This window comes from Corapipo altera, unplaced genomic scaffold (genome assembly GCF_003945725.1).
Source record: "Corapipo altera isolate COAL_440 unplaced genomic scaffold, ASM394572v1 0, whole genome shotgun sequence".
Lineage (NCBI taxonomy): Eukaryota > Metazoa > Chordata > Aves > Passeriformes > Pipridae > Corapipo > Corapipo altera.
In genome coordinates, this window is record NW_020884872.1 from 69,593,314 (window position 1) to 69,611,601 (window position 18,288).

An 18,288-nucleotide genomic window follows, 5' to 3' on the forward strand; every position below is an offset into this window, starting at 1 on the left:
TTATCATGCACTAATGTGAGAATGCCTCCCATTACACTTTTGTAGAAACATTGCTGCAAGTTTATCACTAGAACTAAACTAGCACCTTTGTGCATGCTGTCCTCTTTCCATGAATATGATTGGCAACCAGCACGTTCACATTTGCACTCAATATTTGGTACCAGTCATAAAATGGATACTACATAAAAGACAAAGTTTTCTTTCTCAAGCTTCAGTCATTTTCCTAAATACAAGCAATGAACAACTCCCTAAATAGGGCACAAATAAAGAAGCACTTGCCTTAATTCACTTTTTATAGAACAAAATTAAGACAACAAGGTTTCAGAACTTGAACTTGCAATTGTCTAGACTCATGTTCTAACTCTGATTCAAAGGAGAATAGTACAAGTCTAGCTACACAAATTATACTTCCTAACTGAATTATAATGGTAAAACAAATATTCAAATGAATAAGCAGGATTTTTTAATAAAAGCCTAACCACAGGCACTGACAATACTAACAAATTTCTGCTGGAAGTACTATCAGCATCCTGAAACGAGACCTTATTGTTAAGCTTAATTGAACAAACTTGGCTATTTTCACATTGTTATGATAAAAATACTGTGTTTGTTATCTTTCACTTTGACCACCAGCTAAGTCTCAATAATCTCTTTAAGGGCTAAAAATTTTATGATGAATATTAAACAAGATTGTGCTGGAAAGCCACTTAACGTAGCTTTCCATTTGACCAGCAACAAACTCCACAGGACTTTCTGAATCATATGTAGCATGATCAAGACTCACTATTGGCATTCTTTTGTTCAAATTGTAGAGCACTATTCTACAGCTGATATTCAGAAGTGTGTGGTCATATCAAGCAAGCTAGAGTGGATTTATTTTCAAACTTTATTTAAAAAAAAATTCAGATCAACAACACACCCACCACAATCTGCACTATACACACTAATTAAAACTTAATTGAGTTTTCAGATCTTTTAGAAAAGAAATGGACAGTTACTGGATGCAGTACCTCCTGGTTCTGACTGATAAGATTAAATGGAAGTTAAATAAAAATAAAATAGTTGAAACAAAAATAGCAACACTAGGTATTTAAAGACAGATATGACTATACTCCAAATTTTAAGATGATTTTAATCTAAAAGATTACTTGTCATGGTAATTAGACCTGGTCCAAATTGCTATTAAAGCTTAATGCACTCAGTGATGCTGAGCAGGATTGCTCCTTCCAGCAGCAGTGAGGATACAGACAAATTTAAAAGACTTACATTAGAGCAGTCTGTATCTTAAAAGTTCATTTAATGATGCTCCTAGTCTCATTAAAAGCATCTAATGCCATAAAATTTCTGACCTTAGTATTTTTTCTCAAGTTTTTCTGAAGACTTATGTGAGAAATTAATAGGATTTTGTAGTTCTGGGATACTGTAACAGTTTTATAGCCTCTTATATGGCATTAAGGTCTTGATTCAGTTTCCCACACAAGCATCCAGTGCTGCTTGAGATGCTGCAGCAAATCCTGGTCCACAAGTCTCAGGTCTCACAGGATGTATCACAGGATACAGGTCTCACATGGGTGAAATTAGACTTATCCTTTCATGGTCTTGCTTGGGACAGAAAATGGAAGAGACAGATCCTTAAATCTGTTACCCTCCCCTCAAATACTGAAGGAATTTGAATATGCTTCAGGAAGTGCCAATGTTTTTAAAGTATCTAAGCTGGTAAATAAACAGAGAGAGAGAACAAAGAAAAAGGAATTTGAACAGGCCTTAGCTCATTTGGTTATATGCTGTGTAAAAATTAAGGAGACTCCCTACAGAATTGCATTTCACAATATTACGCTCTAGTTAGTCATCAGAATGCGCATGATTAGCAACTTTAGTATCAGAGTTTAATTGACATCCCCACAGATAAAAGAATAAAAATAAGTATTTACACAGAGATGTCAGAGCCTTTTCAGTTATGAAATGGAGATCACATGCCAGTAACATTAAGTACAGGGAGTCCACAAATCTACTTTTAACTTCCATGGATTTATGCACAGCTATGGGAGATAGGAATAACAAATGAACTGCAATGGCTCCTGCCCTCTTTGAGAGTTATGTAAACTAAGTTGATCAGCTTATTAAAAGTAGGCACACTGAAAACGTGAAGTCACTCAAGTTATGCTAAGACAGAAACTATGGACTGAAATAGGTTGATCTATCAGTCATACCCACAGTGCTTTTTTTGGGTTGTGCACTATCTATATACAACTTTCTGCATTAGAGAAGTTCATTAAATACATCAAAGATAATAGGCTGAATATCAGACAGGGAAAAAAATTAATTAGTTCCAAGGATTGGTTATTAACACAATGCACGTGGGCATAATGCACAGATTTTTCTAATATGTCCATAATGGTTTTTCACTTTGTGGATCTTCTCGCATGGGCATGAATGACAGGTCATAGTTGATTTGGTAAAAATTTTAAGCCACCAGAACTGCTGCTAGCCAAGAAGCACCTAAGGTGTTGAGGAACACCTGGGCATGCTCGCTCTTCAACCCTTAATCAAAAACAACAGTCAAACAAAAGAAAAGAACTGCATTGTTGATCTACATGCAAAATGCCAATCATGTTGAACCAAATATTATTGCATAAAGAGAGCAAATACTATGGTAAAAGATTACAGCAAGGAGTCTTGACAGGCCAACACAGAGTCAGTCCAGCTGCTTGTAACACTGGTTTAGGCAGCATAAAGGATGCTCTTCTTGCAGCTACCATACTGTAGGAAGAGAGCATCCTTTGCTTCCCTGCTCTTTTGTTCTTAGAGCAGCCCACCCATCTTCAGTGACAGGCTTCTGCTTTGATCACGAGCAGGTTTAGAAACTGGAAAGCCACCAGCAGTGCTGACAACTTTGATGGTAATACACTGGTCACTTCCATTCAGCTATTGTTGGTACTGGATCTCTGATGCTTACAAGCAGCTTCTACTGCAACAGTAATCGCAGGAATCACTAAACAGTGACCAAATGCCATCATTAACCTTCTTTTTACTCCTGACAAATGCAAGACTGATTGAGTTGCAAAGTAAAATTGGATCCCTCACAAATAGTCCTATGAAGCACATCTAAGAATACTTCAAAAGGGCATATGTTGGAATTAATTAAACAAATCAATACTTTCTCTGCTAGTCTGTATACAGCTTCAAACACATCTGTGTCTGCCGCTGGCAGAAAAATAATATTTGTATGTGCTGAGAGGAATGGATTAAAATGCAGAAGACTACTGAGGAGGACTGTAAATTGCTCAAGTGAACTTGCAGCTGGGAATAACCCTTGATAAACTTGTATAAACAGCAGGCCAGTGATTCCCTAGCATTGGACCAAAACATAACAGTTCCGCCATCTCCACTTGAATACCTCTGCCTGGGCACTGCTTCAGGGATCCACCAGTTTACTCTTCACATTCTAGCTGCAGGTTTGTGGTTGTTCCAGCTGCCTGCCAGTGTCAGCTTATACTGTGTGGCATCATGTTCAGAGCCACAGCAGAAAGAAACTCTTAAGAGGTGATGATGGTGACTCCTCACAGACTGATGTCTGAAATGAAGCTGATATTTGTTCTAGCTAGGCTGTAGCTCCAGAGCTGATGTCTGCTGTGTACTATGGAGTGATGTGTGACGTATGGAATTATGAAGATCTACCAGCCCAAAAGGGGCACAACTCTGCACTCCTCTCAACTCAGTCATTACTTCCCATGGGCATTTGACAGAGGTTACCGAGATGTTCTTTTGCTAAATGAAGGCTTATAAGAAATCAGTGAAATATGCTTCAAAAACAGCGATGTGGGTTCATCACTCCTCTCTGTCAACAGCATCCTGCAGTGCGGAAGCTCACAGAAAGAATACTTTGCCCACCCCTGCCCTCAAAAATTTAACTCTAAGCTTCACTAATCAGAGAGTTCCTAATGAAAGGAACACGGGAGCTATCAAAATAGCTCACACAAGTGCTACATCTAATCCAGCATGCTGTCTGTTCATTAGCCTGTAGCAGATGGTTTGACAGAAGGTGCAAGAAATTAGTCAGTGGACAGTTCTGGATCGGGAAAGAGTCTTTTGAATTGTTCCAACTAGTTTGCTTATATTTTGAAGTGCAAGGATTTACAGCAGAAAGCACTTCAACAATAATGAAGTAATTTATATATCATATGCATATATTACATTTAAGCATCTAATCTTTTGTTGTAGAAATAACAGCATCTTCTCACTGTTCTCATATTTTTGTCAGTTAATTACACAAACTAATGACACATCTTCTAAAAATAACTTCTTTCATCCTTGAAGGTTTTTGACTTTATTACACAGCCTTTAGTCTTTCATCAAAAAGGGCAGACAGAACACACAGTTCCCTTTCCTCATAAAGCCTACTATTCTGTATACAGTTCTAACTGGAATAATTTGAAAAGTGCCAATATTCTCAATCTTACTCTACATGGTAGGTTTTCCAAAGTCTATTTATCATTGCTGCCAATCTCTCACTTCAATTTCTACACTCTTTCTCGACTGCAAATAGCTGCATGTAAACAGAGATCTTCATGTCTTTTCTGACAACTAATTCATATGGTTGGGTCAGGAAAAAAGTAATTTTGGGGCCTAGCTTATCTATCAAGTCATCAACACAGATGAATATTTACTCCGATGTCCCAACAGTGTATATGTATTTTATTTTATTCCTTTTTCTGACAAAGTAGATCCTAATATGTGTCAACATTGAATTTCACACAACACAAACTTACTCAGAATCTTCTGTAATTTCCACTAAGCAAAGTAACCTGCCATCTGCAATCATATCAACATTAACTTTTCATCCAGCACAGTATCACAGTACTCTATCAACAGGCAGTAGTTTACTATTGCCTTTTGCACTCTTTTTCAAACACAGTTTTTATGATAATAAAATGTTAATCTATAGTTTTAATCTACTCTAGCCACTACTGTAATAAATACAGCCCCACAAACTGTGTACAAAGAACTACCTACCACAGCAATGCTTGAATATGGCTTACACAGCATATTAAGGATTTACAACAATCACCTATGTGATTTACATAAGTCTTTGAAAACAACAGACAATCAGCTCAGCCATTTCCTCCTTTCCCTCACCTTTTACTAGTAGCAGAAATTAGAAGTAATAATATTACAGATTGTTTCTGACATCATTTACATGCTGCCCCTTCTCAGGTTGATCCAGTGGCCTTTGTGACTTTCATCAGTCACAAATTGGTTCTAGAGTCCTGGAGGCAGCACTGTGGATCCTCCCAAGGGATGGGGAACATAATCAGATTGTTCAAAGAATGGAGACTCATTTGTGAATAGCTGGACTGTATATTCTCTTACTATATATTTCAAAGCTAGGTATTAGCATGTGAATTATTAGACAAGAATTATTAAGGGAAAAAGGACTACGCAACAACACTTACAAGGCAGAGGAAAGAAAGTAGTGATAGGAAAAAGATAGCATAGGAATCACTCAAGACAATGAAAAATAGCCAGCCTCAGCAACCTTCTCCTTCTGCAGTGTTTGTCTCCACTGGTAGGTTTGACCATACGAACTAAGGAAATGTTAATCTTTTCCATTTTTATAATAATCAAATGCAATAACAAAACCACCCACAGTCTTAAAATATGCTTATAAATTTAAATTGTGATTTCACTTGAAAATTCAGTGGAAAGCTGGCAAAAGCCAATCATGTCATCATATTTAATACCTGTACTTACAGAGAACTTTGTGCACTGTGCAATCTGTCAGAGATAAGAATATGATCTTGACTGTTCCTTTCGGCCTCTTATTTGTGTAAATTGCATTAGCACTTGCAGTTAAATCCAGTGAAGAATTCAGATTAAGACAGTCTTGCTTCCCCATCCCCCCAAAAAAGAGAGAAAATAAGAATACAACCCCCCTCAAACTATAGCTTTTGGTCTCTGAGGTTGTATTTTATTAAAATACAAAAATAGGAACCTTAAGCAATACACGCACAAGAATTCAAGTTGGTTTGTTGCCAGTTGATGCTATATTAAAAAAGCTCAAAACCAAATCTAACCCATAACTATGTCCCTGCAAGAAGTGTTTCTTCCTCTGGACCTTATTTCCAGCCCAGCAGTCTTCAGCCATTTCCTCAGGACAAAAATATCTACACAGTCTCCTCCGAGGACCAATAATCTTCTAAATAACATCACTAACAAATTAGTATTTGCATAAGCCTGTACAGCTTTAGCTCCCTAAAAACCTTTTACCACAGAACAAAAGACTGCACAAGAAGCCAGGCCAAGCACCAAACCCCAGCTCTCCATACTACTCACCACTCATCTTGCCCTTGGACCTGAATTAAGTCTCTCTACAACAGAGCTGCTATAGACTGAGGTCAGCTTAGCAACATGTCCAGGTCCAGACCTGTGGACATAGTGGTACAGAAGTAGCCACTGAGGACTGACTTCTGCTGGAGGCAGACCTACACTTCTCCATCTACCAACCTTTACCTGGGCTGCACCTTCTGACTTGCTGTCTCCTTCCTCCTCTTTGTTATATCTCAAAAACTGCTCCAGTTGGATCATAGCTTCCTTGAGGGTAACTGAGGCTCTCTCCTCTTTTTGGAAATGTTCAGTCTGACCCAAAAGACAACAGTCAGGGCTAAATATATAGGCAGCTGTTCTCTCATCCTTTTATGATGGCAGTGTTTTCACACAAGACACAGTAAGTATACAAAAATGGAAAAAAATCACATATTTTTACATTCTGAGATGACATTAGTAAGCATTTTATGAACTGCAAGAGCAACGTAAAGTAATTATTTTTGTTCTGAAGGGCATCTGCCTGTGTTCTCATTAGACTACTGTAAACAGTAGTCTAGCAAGTCCTTTTGCTTGCCATGCTTAGAGTGGGGAAGAAATACCACTGCAGCATTACTAAGCTATGTGGTGATAGAAAGTCCTTGTTGTATAAATCTTCCAGTATTGTTCCTAAGCAGGGAAAAGGACATACAAAATTCTCACGTGGTTTTGACACTGCTTGGACATACTTCCAAAGTTTTTTTTCTTCTCAAGAGACAAACTTTGAGAAGTGAAGATTCAGGCCTAGGTAATTTACACCTAGCAAATTAGTTACAGCTAACAAATCATACAATAAAATGAAAGAAGATATTAATAAAGTCAGCTTGACACCAAATAGAATAATGCAGACTCTTTTGAAGAATGTATTCAAATGAACAGATGCAGAGGTATATGCTGTACTTCTACTGGGACACTCATGATTTTCAAAAGGTTTTACCTGCCTTCATTTCTCCTCCTTTATGCTTTATTATGCTCTTCTTTCATCCTATCTCTATCCAAATCTCACCCCTCAATGCCTTCATATTAAACTATCAATTTTCCTTAAATTAGAAATTACATTTATTTTTACGATCTTTGCTTTTCTTTTTCTCTCTCTCTTCAGGATTTCACTTCTCATCTCCTGTTTTTACAGTAAGACTAAACTCTTGAGACTGTTCAGCATGTACAATAGCATACTTCAAAGTACTGCAAGGCTTAATTGTGATTAATCATTATTGACAGAAAATAATTTTCAGTTCTTCTTTCTGCAAGTGAAGAAACAATATATTGACTTTTAATTTGTTATAGGATAATTTCCTATTTGCATGGTATGGATTAATTTCAAGATGACTTCTGTAATATGACTTTCAGACAAGATTGCTAAATGACACTGCAACAGGCCAGAACTGAAATAACATATCATAAAAACCACCCCTACTTAAACTGAGTCAAACATCGTGTTCGAGTATGTGACTCCACAAGTATTTCTAGTAAGGTAAGCAGGAGCTTTATATTTACAGTATATGTTAAAGCTATTATTCTTGACAGCTGACGCAATCCTACATGTGACTCCACGCTCCTTGTACAAACTCTTGCAGACATTAAGCTGTAAAATATACACTCATCAAAATGTCTTGCCTGAATAAACTGTAGCTATTATTGCTTTCAAAATATCCATGAAACCTTAGATTTTATGAGGGGGAAATAAGTGGGTCTGATATTCATTAAAAATAGGCCAGTACTTTTAGGAGTCTCCTACTGACACTAGGCATTACAAGAAATATTATCTAGTTTCACCACATGTTTTAAACTTTTCATACACAAGTAATTTTCTTTTTTGAGATATATCTCTTTAAGGAGAGCATCAGAATCCCAAGCGCTGCAGAATAATTAAAATACAGATTTCAGGTCTGCTTTGCTAAAGCTAAGAAGCTTATGTGATCACGAGGTTTGCGAACATCTCTCTCTTCCCCTCCCAGTAGTTTTCAACCACTTGGCAGATATTACTGATTTTTGACAGGATAGCAACCTCAAAGGTAGTTAAATTGCTACATGCTTTACAGAAACAGATGGCCAAGTGAAGAACATGTTTCTGACAAACAGCTCCAATAAATGCTCTGAATGAGATAAAGGGTGGAATGTGGATTCACATCATATTACACATTAGCAGAGCCCGCATGGAGAGAAACCTTACCACTCCTTCAACATAATAAAACCATTGATTATAACTATCAGATGAACCCTAAGACAAAAATTCAGAAGAAAAAGAGCTTTACTAACTCCAGGTTTCACAAAAGTACACACTTGTTGTTAATGGTGACCACAGTTAATCAGGAAAAAGAAGAAATAGGCAAATACAATATGAAAAATGCAGATGATGTTATTTTATTTTTAATTTTGAATCTTCCAATAAATGAAATGCCTAATGAAAATATCAATAGCCAAAAAACCCTCTCTCTCAGAACATGTATTGCTACAAATATCCCAAAAGAGCAATGCATACAACTTTTTATGTATATAAAATGTAGAATTTTAAGGTACTGAAAATGTTCATTTAATAGTAACAAAGTTGAAAGTGCATCTATGAACTAATCAGATCCATTAAGTAATTTCTGAACAATTTTTAGCATACAGCTTTCCTTCTAACTCGTTTCAGAGCTCATCAGGCTGTGAGGGAATTAAAAAAAAGTGAGACTGATGAATTTGGTGAAGTCTGTTAAAATTACTTATTAAGCAGCAATGTATGGAACTACCCACCTAAGAACAGTCTACGCAGCTATATAACAATTAAAAACAATAATGTTACTTGTTGTCTGTCATTTTATCCTCAGTGCAAACACTAACTGCAGCATCATTTGTGGTATTTCATCACATGTAGAGAGGCTGAAGTCACGCTCTTGCCCAGCAATACTAAGGTTGTCAGTCTCAACAAGCAATCCTGTTTCTACTGCAGGAGAAAATTAGCTTGCTTTCTGAAAGTATCAGTTTTTATTTTCTTTATCCTAAGTACAAAAGTACACAGCACTTTTTCCAAAGAACAATAGAATCTATTAAAAATATTTTTGGTTTTGCATGGAATTAGATTTTTAGTAAAGACATTTGAAGGAAAATACTAAACAATACAAAGGATGTAGTAGCTGATTTCATAAATTGAAAAAAACCCCCAAACTACCAAAACTCCACTGTGTTGATTTTCATGCAGTTTGACAGGTATACATACAATGATCACAGTGAAAGTCCTGCAGTTAATGAATATAGGTGTTCTGTCTGCAAATAAAGCCTTCCACAAGTTGAGACAAAAATTCTTTATCAGGGATCTATTGTGCAAAAAGCCTATCTTTGAAAACCAATTTCTATCTAAATAAGAATACAGCTATTATTTAATTTAGAAGACAGCAATATCCTATAGCACTGATGAATGTCTTCCACTCCCTTACATACATAGCATCCAGAAAAGTTCCAGTCCCACTACAGAGAGGTGCCCCAGCTTGGAATCCCATGCTACATTCATATGCCCTGTCATGACCTGGTATGAAGGTCTTGCAATTGCTGCTCCAAGAAAACCATGTACTATGATGCAAAAAATAAAATAAATCCACATCCTAACAATCACTCATTTACAATGATGACTGACACTTGTATTTAAACTCCTTTCAAACAACTCTAATTATCTGTGCTCTTACACAACTGAAAGAAAACAAAAAGCTAGCATGGGCTAATATTTTATAGACACTAGTAACACTATTTGTAATATCATACATATGCTTTGCTCCAGCTCATTTAAAAATATGAGAGATTTATGAGAATCTTTTTTCTTAAGTACAAATTTCCAAGAATTGAGTCTTAAGTATAAGAGTAAACACCTACTATGTTTTTATCTCTGCTTTTAGACATTTGCCTAAAACATCTAACGAGATTTCTTGGTTCACATAGATCATATAACAAAAAGTCAATGAAAGCTATGATTTTTACCAAGGCTATATTGGGAAAGCAGCTTCAATTACCAGGGACAGAAATTCAGGTTTTAAATTTAGTTCTCACCTCCTGTGACTGTAGTCACCAGAAATTCTCCAGCCTCACACTGCCATCTATAGCAGTCTCATGCTTGCAGCAATGATGCAAGCAGTGATGAGAACAGAATGTGTGGTCATGTTGCAAATACAAAGCATTCTGTGGAAAATGGGTTTGGATCATACATTAGTACAAATATTAGCAACCAACCACTTAAAACTAGTTGAGTTGTCATCAGATTAACACAGCAGCCTACTGGCTTCTAGTCTAAGAGAGGTAAGCCTCGAGCAGGAGCAATAGCACTCCTTTCAGGGCCAGTCTGGCACACATATGTAAATCATGGATTTCTTTATTGAAAAAAAAAAATGTAGAGGCATCCATCTCACACAGAAGCTGAAGGAACACTGATTTGGAACAGCACTATCTGCAATTTCAATCAATGTTAAAACACCTAAGTTCCCAAACATAGTGTGGAGCCCGCCAGGAGCTCATGGTAGGTACTGAAGAATTTCACCATTTCAAAACCCTCCACAGAGCTGCATGGGAAATCTATAAAGTTCAGAAAAAATTTCGTAAGCAATAATATAATGAAATTTATGCTTAGACTCTCAGATATTCACTGAATAATACCGAATGGTGCCATTCTACCACACAATGACAAGTTCATAAATACATACTCACACAGCACGTAACTTATTCTTACCGGAAGCCATCGATATCAAGAATCTAACAGCATTCAGATGCAGACTCTTATAATAAATGGGAAATGATAAGCATCCCACATTCAAGATGATACTGATACTGGGATTGAGCAATATTCAGAAACAGACTGTACTACAACAATGCTATTTCCCCCCCCACTTTAAAGTCAAGCCCATAGCTCAGGAGACTCAAGTAAGTATGTATCAGGTTAGAGGGTCATTTCAGATGCCTTTGTTGTTCGTTCATGCTGTTTATACATAAGAGTATATATATATATATATATATATATATACTTGAGTACTCATTGGAACAGCTGTTTAGCTGTTGGAACACAAAACTTCACAAGTTTTCCTAGTCCGAAAATAAAAGGCCTAATTAGCAAGTACAGGCACGGTCTCTATGTCAATTTCACGGAAGCTGAGAGACACAGAGCCCAGACTATCCTCCAGACTGGTGATAATGGGATTCTCTGAGAAGCACTCTCTGTTTCAGACCTTGCTCCAACACAAACATAAAAGGAATCTGCAACTGGGCAGGTTTCACATCCAGATGAGTGTTGTCACCACTACAGTTCAAACTATAAACATGTGCGCAGAAGCCCCTCTTTTTCCTGAATGTCACATTAGCCCCATTCCTTGAAACTGGTGGAATATATTTGTCCTGAGTTTGTAAACAGTCTGGCAACAAGCAAGCAAATATGACACCTGCATAAACTAGATGCCCCCAAATTAGCCACAGATCTAAACTGGTTACTTATATCAGCAACAAGTATGTCCAAAATTATCATAATTATGCATAATAACATCTGAAGAGGCTATTAAATATTATGCAGATTTTAAGCCAATTCCAAACTACAAAGCACCAGATTCACCTTGAACATGGGATGCAAATTATCTCACATTTGTTCTTACAGTTCCCTCTGAAGCATCTTTTATTAGTCATTGTCACAGACCCCAAGTTTAATTTAGCACAGCTATTCCAACATTCAGTCCTCTGGGCCATAAAACTGAAAGCGTATGAGCTGCATTATGAAATTCTGTCCTATAACAATAAAGTTCAAGCTAGTGATAGCCTTTCTGTATGCACTACAGTAAGCAAACCATTCATGAGTCTAACAAGTGCATTCCCGGTTTTTTGTCCAAATTCAAACTGAAATTTATTATACGAATCAGTGCTACCAATATCTGCTTGCAGACATATGATGACCTCCTCTTCTGAGATTTTGATCTTAACAGTCCAAGATAAACTGTCATTCTCAAATACTGTCAAATCAAACAAAAGCCTTTATACTCCCCCAATAAAGGTTTATTTTATAGAAGTGTAATGTGACATTAATTTATTTATTTTACCATATGACATGCTAACAGGAAATACTAACTGGGAAAAACAGAAATGGACTAAACACTCAACTTTTGAAACAGAAAATATCATTTTTAAAGCCCTAAAATGTTTGTAGTGGTAAAATTTAAAATCTCAAATACATAATCTAGAGTTCAATGAGCCTGCAGAAGAGATTTATAAATGTCAGGAATATCTAAGACTCACACAGGCATTACAGGACTAAATAAAATAAAATAAAACAACACCATAAAAAAACCCCAACCCCCCAAAAAACGCCAAACATACGACTGATTTCTTCCTGAATTGGAGCCCATCACAATTAATACAAGACAATGAGTATAAGTACATCAGGTGTTCCCATCATTATAAAATAGCAGCTGTTATTTGAAAAAGCAAGTTAAATTATTTATCAAACAATTCTAAATATCATCAAATTCAGTGCAGCCAGTCATTCAAATGGCTTCTAATAAATTATTTGATATGGCTCTAATGAAAACCATCAGTTATTCAGAAGCATTAGCTATTAAGCAGCATCATACTAATGTTTTGAAGTTTTACTCAGACACATCTAGAAGTGACATACTATAAGTCACACTACAAATGCTTTTGAGATATTATCAGCATCATCCAAGAATTTATGCAAATTAAAAACCAAATAATTTTGACAGTCATATGTCATGGTGGATAACATGCAAATTTTTATTCTGCACAGCCCAAAATTTGCCTGTTGGACAAAAAAAAAAGGTGCTCACGTAACTTCCCACATCAACAGCATCATAAATATAAACCTAGGCTTCTCCAGACCATTAAACAATACCTACACATAGTACAAAGGCAACTTTTCAGTAATAACAGGTTGCACTGTATTGTTCAAGGCACATCCCTTCTCTAGGAAAATCTATTTCAAGACTAAAGTCATAAAGCTTTCCTTCTACTAAAATGAGTAGACACGCTCTCATTCCAAGAGCCTATATGACACTGTTGATGGTGAAAAGACTCTAGCAAAAGTTGGGAGCAAACTGTCTCAAATTGAGAGATGGGTAAATTATTTGAGACATTTCTGTGATTTTAGAAAAACACCAACAAATAGTTTTCATAAGGTGTTTATACATTTTAAATTAATATGCTAATGCACAATGAACCATGTTCAAATAAAAAGGAAATGTTAAGTAAATACTTGGGAAGAATAAATTTCCAATTTATGAGAATAAAATCTAGCAATCATACTTAAAATGATGTCACTAAACAATCAGTTATTTGGTCCAAAACACTAGCATGATTTCTGCTACCTTCCAGAACTACAGATGTACATGACTATGATCACCCATGGATGGATGTGAGGTGCACAGTGGCAGGATAAGAGGAAACACAAATTGCAAAACAGGAAATTGCAGATTTAAAAACAAATCACCACAAAGGTGGTCAGACGCTGGCACCACCACAATCACAGAGACTGTGTAATCTTCATTCTTGGAGATACTCAAAATTCACCTGGACAAGGTCTGAGCAACATTATACAACTGGACTAGCTTTGTTGGGGCAGGACTAGATGACATCCAGAGATCCTTTCCAATCTAAAACACTCTATGAGTCAGTGCTTTTTCCTTAAAGTTTCTTTCCTTATCAGAGATGTAATTTTCCATTTGCATTTACAGTTAATTTTACACAAGTTTCCCATACATCTGTAGTGGCTTTAAGATAAAAATCAGAATTCGCCTTTGTGAGCAATCATGATTACACATTTGGTGCAATAAGACCCATTTGTTTTATGGTAGTTCTGTCACCAGAGTCAGCTGAGATACAGTAGCTAAAACGAAACCAAAATATTTATTTACAAAATAATAAAAAGCTCTGATAGTTGCAGCTCATTATTACTCCTTCAGTCTGCATCACCCACATGTTGCAGGCATTCCAGAGAGAAGTGACCAGGCAGAAAACGAAGGAAACGGGCAGATCAAAGAAGCTCGAGTGACCCTATAAAAAGTATTGCATGAATTAGGTGGGCACGTACATAAGACCACGTGTCCAACACTGAAGACACACTGCGGAGGACAACGCCGTGAGTACCTTTGTTGACATGCTTAAGGGGTGACCTTAATGAAGATACCGTGAGAGCATCCTGTGTGCACCTGTGGATATTAACCGTCCCACAGCTGCCTGTACCAATGAAACATTTTTTTTCCCCTAAAAAATGGCTTAAAAAAACCCGACACCCAAACCACATCACAACACGAGGCCTCCAGAACCAGTTTCTTCCCCACTCCTTAAATAAGAACCGTGCTATTTTTAAGACGCATTGTGATGGGAGGCACATCTAAAAATAAGTTCGTTGGCGCTCGGCGGGCCAAGTGTCGCTCCCCACGCCCGTCCCCGGCAGGGCAGCCGGCCCGGTCCCCGTGGCCGCCGCGGGCGGGGAGGGGGCCGGGGCGGCAGGTGGGGCGGCGGCTTTGTCTGCGATCGGGCGCTGAGCGGCGGCGGCGTCAGGGTGTGCGGCCGCCGGCTGGCGACTGGGCTCCGCGAGGGAGGCGGAGAGAGGGGCGGCGGAGGGGAAGGGGGAGCCCCCACCTCACCAGCATCCCCGAAACTTTCCTCCGGGCCGCCGCGACGGAAGAGGCGCCGCCGCCACAGCGAACCCCCGGAGCGGAGCCGGGGACCGCCCGGTGTCCCCGCCTCTCTCCTCGCCCGCCGGGGCGCGGCCGAGCGCCGCCTCCCCACTCCGGCCGCCCGCCATCCGTCGGGGACACGCCGAGCTCAGCCGCCCGCTCCCCTCCCCGCGCCGCCGCCGCCGCCCGCTCACTCACTCACCCGCGCCCGGCGAGCGCAGCCACCGGCGCCTCCTTCTCTCGCGCCCTCCCTCCTGTCAAGTTGAGCCCGGCCTCCCTCCCTCCCTCTGGCCCCTCCTTCGCCACCGGGAGCCGCCGCCACCGGCTGGGCCCTCCCCCAGTGCAGCCGGGCACCGCCCCGCTCTCACCTGGGTCCTGCTGCCGCTGCCGACGGGGGAGCGGGGGAAGAAGTGGAAGGCGGAGGCGGCTCCGGGCAGTCCCAGCCAGCGGCGAGATCGCCCGGCGCTCCCTGGGCTCCTCCCCGCCGGGACGCCCCGGGAGGCGAGGGGGGCGGTGGGCCGGGCTGGGCCGGGCCGGGCGCGGGGCGGGCACGGCGGGCGCGGCTGCGTTCTGCCCCTCGGTGACACACGGAGCGACCTCGGCGTCGCGACAGGAAAGCGTGGCAGCTTTCCCGGGAGAGGCGGCCAGGATCACGCCGCTCTCTGGGGAGGAGATGGCAGGAGCCCGGCGGTGGGGCTGTGGAGCCCGACTGGCAGCGCCCGGAGCGGCTGCAGGCCGGACGAGTTCCCTCTGTGTCACACGATCCCAGCGCCGCTCTCCGCAGCGAGTGTCCCGGGTCGGATAACCCCGCCCGGCAGGAGAGATGCTCGGTGTGCGAAACAGAAAAGAGAGTATAAACCAGAGGTTTTTCGGCGAAAAGGCAGTGCCGGTATCACCTGATAGCAGAGCGGTCTTAAACTGAAGTCCTGGTTGGAGTGCGGGTCTAAAATGAGCCGGAAAGGGTTAAGCAAAATCCGAAAAAGGAGAAGCTGCAATGAGTGCCCTGCGCTGTGATCGGGAGGAGCAGAAACGCGGTTTCGCTGCTGGGAGGCATCCCGGGGGGATAGCACTCCATTAGCTGCTCGCTGAGGGGCTGGTAAAGGATGGGGGTTTAATCTACAGTGTCAAGTAACTTGCAAGGTGACAGTATATGTGAAAGAAGTCAACGAGGAAAGACTTAAACCTGTTCATGTTTCTTTAGATCACTTGTAATAATACTGAGGAATAAAGGTAGGAATGCAAACAGGTTGTATGTTGTTCTTATAAGGGTGAATGTGTTTTCTTGGGAAATAAAAAGTTTATCAGCTGTAAGATACCAATATATATATCAACTTCCACTCGGCTTTAGGCAAATAGGCTTGTAAAAGCAGGTTGGTGTCTTTTTCCTACAAGAAACACACTATTCCTTAAGCAGCATAGCTGATGAGGCCTGGTTGCTTAGGGAGGGATGTTCGTTCTCCCCATTTACTTCCACTGAATCTTCTGCATCTCCTCTTCCTGCCAAAGTCACCTCTAGTTTTTACCAACTGTGTCTGTGTCTGTGCCTGTGCTGGGCTGACAGCCATGTACAGAGCTGTCAAGAGACATGTCATTACTCTTTCCAAATTAGTAAGAGGCTCAAGTAAAACTGTAAAATTAGTGGAGAGACTAATTGGGGTACTCTGAGTTCTCATGAAATTTCAAAGCATATAGTGTCTTTGAGATTTGTATCACAATTCTCTGCTTGACTTGTGAAACCGGTAAAGGCTTCAAAATTTGTGAGGGGCTTTTGCTGACAGGCAAAAGGACAGAATAACAAAATAGTCAGATAAGCCCCGCATTGTTTTGAATTGATTCCAGGCTAAAACTGGACCATGTATGACTCATGTTAGTTTGTTGTCCACTATAAAGCATACGTTATATTGTAGTTAGACACCTGTGTGAAAACTAAATTATTGTGTGAAATAAAACATATAGGAATTAGTTTTGCATTTAAAACACTTGAATCTCAGTAATTATGAATGGGAATTCTTTATCCAACAAGGATGTATCTAACACGGTGTCAAAGGCTGGTGAAAAAGTAGGTATTGTTGTCTATACATCATCCGTACACCATCTGTGCTGTGCATTAACTGCCAGGCAGCACAGAGCCATTAGGGGAGAGTGGGGTAACAGACCTCCGCCTGCCTTTTAGTGCTCTTGGCATTCTGCAGTGCAAACTCTTAAATGCTGTGGGTCAATGTCAGAGTGTTCAGAGTGAGGAGGTAACGCTGTTTTCTGTACCATCAGCTACTTCACTGCTTCAGCCTTCCCTAAAATCTCACCTTTGATGTTCTGTAGGAAAACTGTGTGATAAATACCTATACACTTATACACTGAGAATCAGTATTCCCCTTACTGTCGGTTCACGTTTTCTGTTCCTTTTTGTGATTAATCAGCTTTACAGTGTTCCTCATTGCATCCCTCTACTCTGCACAAGGTCAGTTGTTTGGTCTGGAGGCATCTCATCTACAGCGACTGGTATCTTGGGGATTATTTTATGAGAAAAATCAGAATCTTCATTTTAGATGTTGACCTTTATAACAAATTCATTAATGAAGGTAGGTTATGATTAACAGAAACTGAAGGGCATTCTGAGGAGATACAGGAAAAGCTGTGCCATCTTATAGGTTGAGACTAAGCTCTTAGAAGGCATCTTGAAATTTTGTAGGGGTGTATCATTGCATGAGAACCCCAATTAAATCTCTACACACAACTTTTAAAAGCTGCTGGCAACCAAGAATTTAAAGGCTATATGCACAATATTCATCTCCTAGAGGGCAAGAAATTATATCTTGTCTGATTCCCTGGAGTACACTAGCCAATAGAGCTGAGCCACTACAGGACTGATGGGGAGTGTGCATGCTGGGACAAAATTTCTACCATTCAAGGGAAAAAAAGGAACAGAGTGAAAATTGTTACTTAAAAAGGACTGGGAGAGCCCCTTTGTCTTCAGGGTAGCTAGATTTTCTGATTATATTTAATTAGGATAGTTCTTAAAACCACAGGTTAGACAAAATCTGGTTTTCTAATGTTTGTAGAAATCGGTTTTGACTTCCTATAGAAGGCAATTCTATCCTACCTGTCCTTTGGGTGTAGAAGGAGGGGGCTATGACAACATAATGCTTTATTTATCTATTACTCTTTGAAATAATTAATTTTATTTAAAAAGGCTGAAACCCATGATGTCCTATGTCCCTTTGTCCCATATTTGACAAATACTAGAAGTAGACAAAAGTAGGGAGTTGACAGTGAAGTTGTGATGTGTTTGACA

General features: G+C 39.7%; 1 protein-coding gene across 2 annotated transcripts in view; it reads right to left on the minus strand.

Annotated features, from left to right (window-relative positions):
* Window positions 1-15,274, minus strand: part of FRY (FRY microtubule binding protein) — a 234,520-nt gene extending 219,246 nt beyond the window's left edge. For both annotated transcript variants that reach the window (XM_027651378.1, XM_027651367.1), the window contains exon 1: window positions 15,199-15,274. The gene's annotated coding sequence lies outside the window, so the exon portion shown is untranslated. The remainder of the gene's footprint in view (window positions 1-15,198) is intronic.
* Window positions 15,275-18,288: the final 3,014 nt, after the last annotated feature.